The sequence below is a fragment of the Symsagittifera roscoffensis genome, chromosome 1 (genome assembly GCF_963678635.1).
Source record: "Symsagittifera roscoffensis chromosome 1, txSymRosc1.1, whole genome shotgun sequence".
In the NCBI taxonomy this organism is placed as follows: Eukaryota; Metazoa; Xenacoelomorpha; order Acoela; family Convolutidae; genus Symsagittifera; species Symsagittifera roscoffensis.
In genome coordinates, this window is record NC_087062.1 from 32,834,811 (window position 1) to 32,841,400 (window position 6,590).

A 6,590-nucleotide genomic window follows, 5' to 3' on the forward strand; every position below is an offset into this window, starting at 1 on the left:
AACCTAATTTCACAACAAAAACCTGAAGAAAGAAGAAAGAACGCAAACACTTAATAAAAAACATCAGAACTGCAACCCAGAGCTTCGAAGAACGCAGAACCCACAGTGACCATTGAACCACAAATCATTTCTAATTTTCAAATATTAAATTCACCGAAACTTTTGGAATCGAAAAAAAATTCAATTGCTTTATTCTCTTTTAGTAAAAAAAAAAATAGGAAAACAATATCAAATGAATTTCTATTTTTAAATATAGGTTGATATTGTCTGGTATGTTACTGATCATTTATAAAACCCCCCAACTCGATTTAGGGCAGAAATATAGTTATTAGTAAAATTTAAATCGATTCAATTATTCGTTTTTTTTTCAGAAAATTTATCGTATTGCTTAATTTAAGTGATTAACATCATACAAGTAAAATTTTAAGAGCCTATTTAAATTTTACACTTGTTCGAAAAATCCAATTGCTGAAAAGGTACCTTGCGGAACGCTTGCTTTCTTTTTCATTGCCTTAAAAATATTCTGTAATTTAAATAAGTGCTCGTATTTCTGTTTCCCCGTAAAATAAGAGAAAAAAAGCGGCGCCAGTGATCTATAGATCTCAAAACGTCCTTAAATAGCTTACTCGCTTTCCAAAAAAGTCTTCATTAGTTTCATAAAAACAAAGTGAAAGTTTCCACTAGGCTGCACGAACTGAAAAGTTATTCTGGTTAACAAAAGGGCCTGTTTTTATTCTTTTCACCTATATCAGCAAAATTTCTACTTTTAAAACTTTTCGAAATGCCCAATTGCCATAAGAATTGGTAAGATTGTTAAAATAATTTCCCATTGTTATAAGAATTCGGCAATTCCAAAACCGTTTGATCTTCATGTCCAACCAGGGGCCTAGGAAATTAGACGATAATCAAATTAGACGGATGCTACAAAAACGAAAGTAGACAGAATTTTTTTATACAGATCTGTCATTTTAGACGAAAAAAAGCTATGACAAGGAAAGTGCTAACAAAATTTTTTCTAAAGAGTCAAGTTTCACAAATACACAAAGAACATAAAATGTCAACACCTATCAAAACAATTAGTTTAAATGAACAAAACGATGTCAAATCCGAATATTACAAGATAGTTATAAATTGAATAAATTATGCATGATTGACTTTGGCTACCGAAATTTAACTGTTATATTCGTACAAACAATATTCCGACTTGATAACGGTTGATAATTGGAAGCGTAAAATGCGTACAAACAGTTATATTTTTCTCAAGCAATTTTAATGGGGGCTATTCTCATGCGCGAAGGACCGAATGCGCGAAAAAACTGCTGAGCTAATGACCGAAAATAAAATTAGCCGACAGTCAAAATTTAAAAAGAAGCAATTGCCATTCAATTAAATGAATCAATATATCGCTTCTTTTATAACGAAACTCTTGAATTATAAAATTTGTTCCAATTCGGCGGCGCCAATGACAATTTGGAAATGTTGCATATTTCTGCCGTTTTTATATTCGGCCAATATCAATATTCTAGTCCCTGGAATTTCTTTGCAAATTCTAGATTACTGAAATCTGATTGGCTGATTTTTAATTTCGCACATTCGGTCCTTCATGTATGAGGGATTCCACCAATTTTAATCTCTCGCACTTTCGTCTATTTTCTCACATTTGCAGTTTTGCAAAATCGTCTATATTCCTTTTAAGTACCTCCGTCTGATTTGCTTATCGTCTAATTTCTCAACCTCCGTCTAACCTATTAAAACAGCTATTGCACCACACTATTGATGCTTCTGTGAGCATGAGAATAAGGAGGCAGTACAACAGTGCCGAAGTACAGCAGTGCCGATAAAAAAATTAGTTCAACAGTGCCGAAAATGAAAACTTAGTTCAACAGTGCCGAAAAATGAACAAGTTTCAGCATATTAAGTGCGGCAATCAAAAATTAAACGACGAACCTTTATAACCTTAAGTGACACTTAAAGATTTTGAGCAAGAAAATTTGCAATTTAGACATTTTGGCCCCAAAAAAATTGTTTAATTTGCAGTTGCAGACATTTTGGCGCTAAAATTGGGGCGATTTTCTTTGATAATTAGCGTCAGTAATTTCCCGCTCTTTAGAAAATGCGTTTAAATTATTCTGAAATTCTCCCGCCTTTTTCGGCACTGTTGTACTGCGGCACTGTTGAACGCCCCCAGGATAAGCAAGCCCCCCCGCCCCCACACAAAAACAAAGAAACACATACTTGAATTTCAATGTTGAATAGACAATTACAATTTTGGATCATGCTAACTATTCCCCCCTATTGCAATAGGGGGGGGGGGGATAGTTAACAAGGTTTGGATGAAATTTATTGAAATAACGTCAACCAATAGGAATGCGAATTGAAATAACGCCAACCAAAAGGAATGCGACAGAACACATTTGTGAGAAATACAAAGCCAATCCAGTTGAGCATAAATGAAATGTGTTTTTATAAGGGGGGGATTCTTTATAAGGTACCATAGTGGGGGGGGGGGGGAATAGTTAACTTGATCCACAATTTTTTTTACAACTAATTTTAATGTTGAACAAGCTGATATCTTTTTACTTCTTTCTTCGTTGAAAATAGAGCACCACATTAACATCCACATCTTCCATTTAATCCACTGATAAGCTTGACATATATATTAAGTTAATCCAAATTCCTATACCCTTTAACTAAATACCTAGCTTCGACAACTCTTGCTTACTAGCAGTACTATGTAAGTTTTCGAAATTATGTTTTTAGTAGAAATTTTAACAATTTGGTGAGCATTTGCGAACACTGAGTTGCGTTACATCAGAAATAATGTAATTAGTAACTTAATAACTGGCGGGATCTTGTTCACTATTCTCCCGGCCCGCAATCGCAAAATGGGACAATTTCTAATAGGTACCATATAGGATGATAGTTAACATTGATCCCTGATGAAGTTTTCTGACACAACAAATTGCAAAGGGTTGAGTTTGTCGTTCTTTTCTTCTTGAAATTTGATCCGTTGTGCTTAGGATGTTTTGTTTCCGCCTTCATCTTTTTGTACTTAAAGAGAAAATAATCAAAAAGTGCTAATTTGATCCTCAGATCGAGTCGAAAACTCCCGACGGAGCTGCCTTAATTTGATTAACTAGGTTCCTGCTGCAAATGTGAATTGGAAATAGGCTAATGGACCAAGGCGCATCTTTTGACACATGTCATGCACCCCGCGGATGCACCGGAACACACGCCGGTGGAACAGCGCAACCAATAATCAGACCAATCAGCAGATCGAGTAGAAAATCATAAGCATCAAAAGAAGTCTTTTGGCAGAAATGAACAAAAAAAAACTTAAAACATTGCATAGCAAAAAGGACTACTTGAGCTTGTTTAGGATATAAAGGTCGTTTGATACAAGCAGTTGCCTTATCAAAAATTGCAATTGTTGCCTGTTACGAACTGCCGCTCAACCATAATTATCATAAATTTTAAACTGCTCAAAATCAATCAGCACTTCAAGAGCGGTATGTTAGCTGTACTACCAGCTTAAGGAAGCCTTTGTACAGTTATAATGACCTAAATATAAACGGAGGCAGTTAAAATGTAGTGAGTAAGCTGCTGTCACAATTCATTAATCGAATCGGAAGACGATCGACGAGATCAAACAAGAATTGCCACAAACATTAACTAACAACAAATGAGATTAGTCCAATGAACAATCAAAAAATAGAAGACAACGACAAATAATGATATAAGCGGAGTGAATTACCCATGATTTTCTTTTTTAAAAAAGCTATCGAATCATGCGTGAACGGAATATTATGGTAAAAAGAAAACAATTTGCAAAAATGAAGCGAATGAAACGCCAATTCAGATTAAAAAATCAGTCTGGCTCGAAAAATTCATTAACTAAATATATCACCATTGGAATTCACTCTCAGGCAAAATCTTGACAGTTGGTTTTCTCAATGGGACAAATGATAATATGGTAAGGCAGCCTGATGAAGCAAATGAAATACTTCATTAGTGGGGTATGGTTGTGCCAATTCCGGATAATACACAGTGCATCGGATTCACTACTGGTAAGGCGGCACTTCTGGACCCTGAAGCAGAGCTTCGCAACACTTGAGATACATCAAGAAAATCAAAAAAAAATTGGACACAGAAGCATAGGGGAGCTTCGCAGAACTTGGGAAACAACACAAACATAGCATTGCAAACTAATAGACGGAAAAACACCAAGGCGACAAAAAAGTTGAAAGAAAATTGGAAATATCAACTACACAAGTTCAAAAAATTGACTTGAATGACATTCAACGGAAAACGTTCCGGGAAACACAATCGCCAGTGTTAACTAAGTATTCAGAAACATTTATAGAGCAATAATTTAGCCGAGAAAAAATGAGAAAAATACTGTTGAGCCGAAATTAGTTGGTAAAATCCGTTGAGCCGAAAAATTAACATGTGAGGCAAAAAAACAAGCTTTTAAGTGAAATGAAGGAAACTAAATCAGGATTAGTAAACTAATAGTAAAATTAAAAGAAAACATTTGTAAGTATAATGAACATGGCTTTCAGCTCAAAAGAAATGTTCTAAGCTAGACTTAAACCTAGGAAGATTGCCATCCCAGGTCCTGCCTGACCTCTAAACAAGTATGCCGGAGAAGCTGGCTGAGTAAATTGAACTAAATGTAAAGCAAGCTATCAAATAATTCTGATTCTGTTACACAAGTTTTTAATTTAAAAAAACATAGTTCGACTTGATAACGCCTGCTTATTGCAAAAGAAAAATGTTTTGGACCCGATGTTCAAATAAACAGAAAAATCAACCAAAAGAGGATACCAGAAGTCGATTATGATCGAAACAGTTGAAATCCTTAAGAAGATCAACAATTCATAAGGTTTTATCGTGTACAACAATCAAAGAGAAAAATGAATTATTAAAAAATATTTGAGGAAGAGTTTTGCGGTGCTCTGCAGACATACTACTCTCACATATTTTAAACAATAATGAAGTTGATATTCTCAAAACTAGAAAAAAGCTGAAATTAGCAACTGAAGCAAACTAGAAAATTATAAAAACCAAGAATCCCAATTTTCAAAATTATTTTTGAGAAACTCGGAAAAACCGATGAACTATTTGGCTAGTGAACAAACAAGCGCAAATAACTTTCAATTAAAAAGCTGCTCAAAAATATAAAATGAAATTAATAAAAAAATTGAACAAAGAGTGAGTAGATAAAGCCGACAAATTCATCAAAAAAATACTCAAACAAACGTAAATTTTACGTTTGATGAAGTTTAACCCGAGAAATACCTTAGTGCTCTACTTCCAATAACAAACATTGAATTAAGCAAAGTGGTTGGCTCGCAGAAAATCGCAAAATGAGCCAAGAAAACTAACATTTTTAATAAGACAAAAATAAACCCCCGAAAAATTATAAGACATGTATATATATTTCATTTAAAACCTTTAACCGCGCCTATAATGGAAAAATACATTTAAAAAAATCGAACGACCACTGAACGAAATTAATAATATGAACATAATATTTAAAAAAAAACATAAATAAACTAAAACACAAACAAGCTCTACAAGAATTTTCTATTCGGCTGGGATTTCTAACGTTTAAAATTTGATTTGGAAACAAAAAATCGAGCGCGCTTTCCGGCCTTTTCATCAATGAGGGCTGCCGATGTTTACGTCGCGCTGCAATGATTCTTTTGCTAAAATGTTCTCTGTTTCCTTGGTAAAACGTTTCCAAATTACTCCTTTAAAAATTTTGCGAGGAGCGAACGGCATATCTTTCGCAATTGGATGGATATTTAGAACTTGACGACGCTAGGAGCCTAAATCGGCAACTGATTTAGAAAAGATTGATGAGGCCGTAGATAGTCGTTTTTCTGAATGATAAACGTCGGCTGAAGATTGCAATCTGAAATCGGGGAGCGATACTGGAGCGTCATGGGCGTAAAAACTAGAAAAAAGTTAAAAAGTGCGTTATAGAGGGATGCCTGTGGGGGCCTTGGGGACGTCAATACGAAAAATCCTGGATCTTGACAAGGCTTCTCCCAACAAAGTTTTTGATTGACGCTCACTGAGGTAGTTTGATAAAAACTTAGGCTTCCCGGTAAACATGTGCCATGAAGGAGATCTAGGAGGGTACAATGGGTGACCATGTTGAAAGCTTTTGATAAATCAAACGTAGCCAGGACTGTCCTATTCGAAGACTTTGTTGGTGAAAATCGAAGCCGGCACAAAAAACGTACGAAAATTGTTTGTGTTGATTAAATGCTTCGGACGAAAGCCATGCTGATGATCGGCTTTGGGTAGGAACTTTTTTAGGGTGGTATAGCGTAAACATTCTAAAATTGTGACAGCTGAGCTTAAACTCAAAAAAGCGGTTCGAAACCTGTTTGGCTTGGTGCCCGGAAGGAAATCACCTCTGTAATTCTTCTATATTTGAGAAACGGTATAAAAGAAAAAAACTAGCGTGTACCGCACCTCCGGTGCTTCGAAATTTCAACAACTCAAAGAAAATATTCTTTGAGTGTACTCTGACAGCACCCAATTACAGGGTTCGTAATTAAAAATTTTGCAACGTT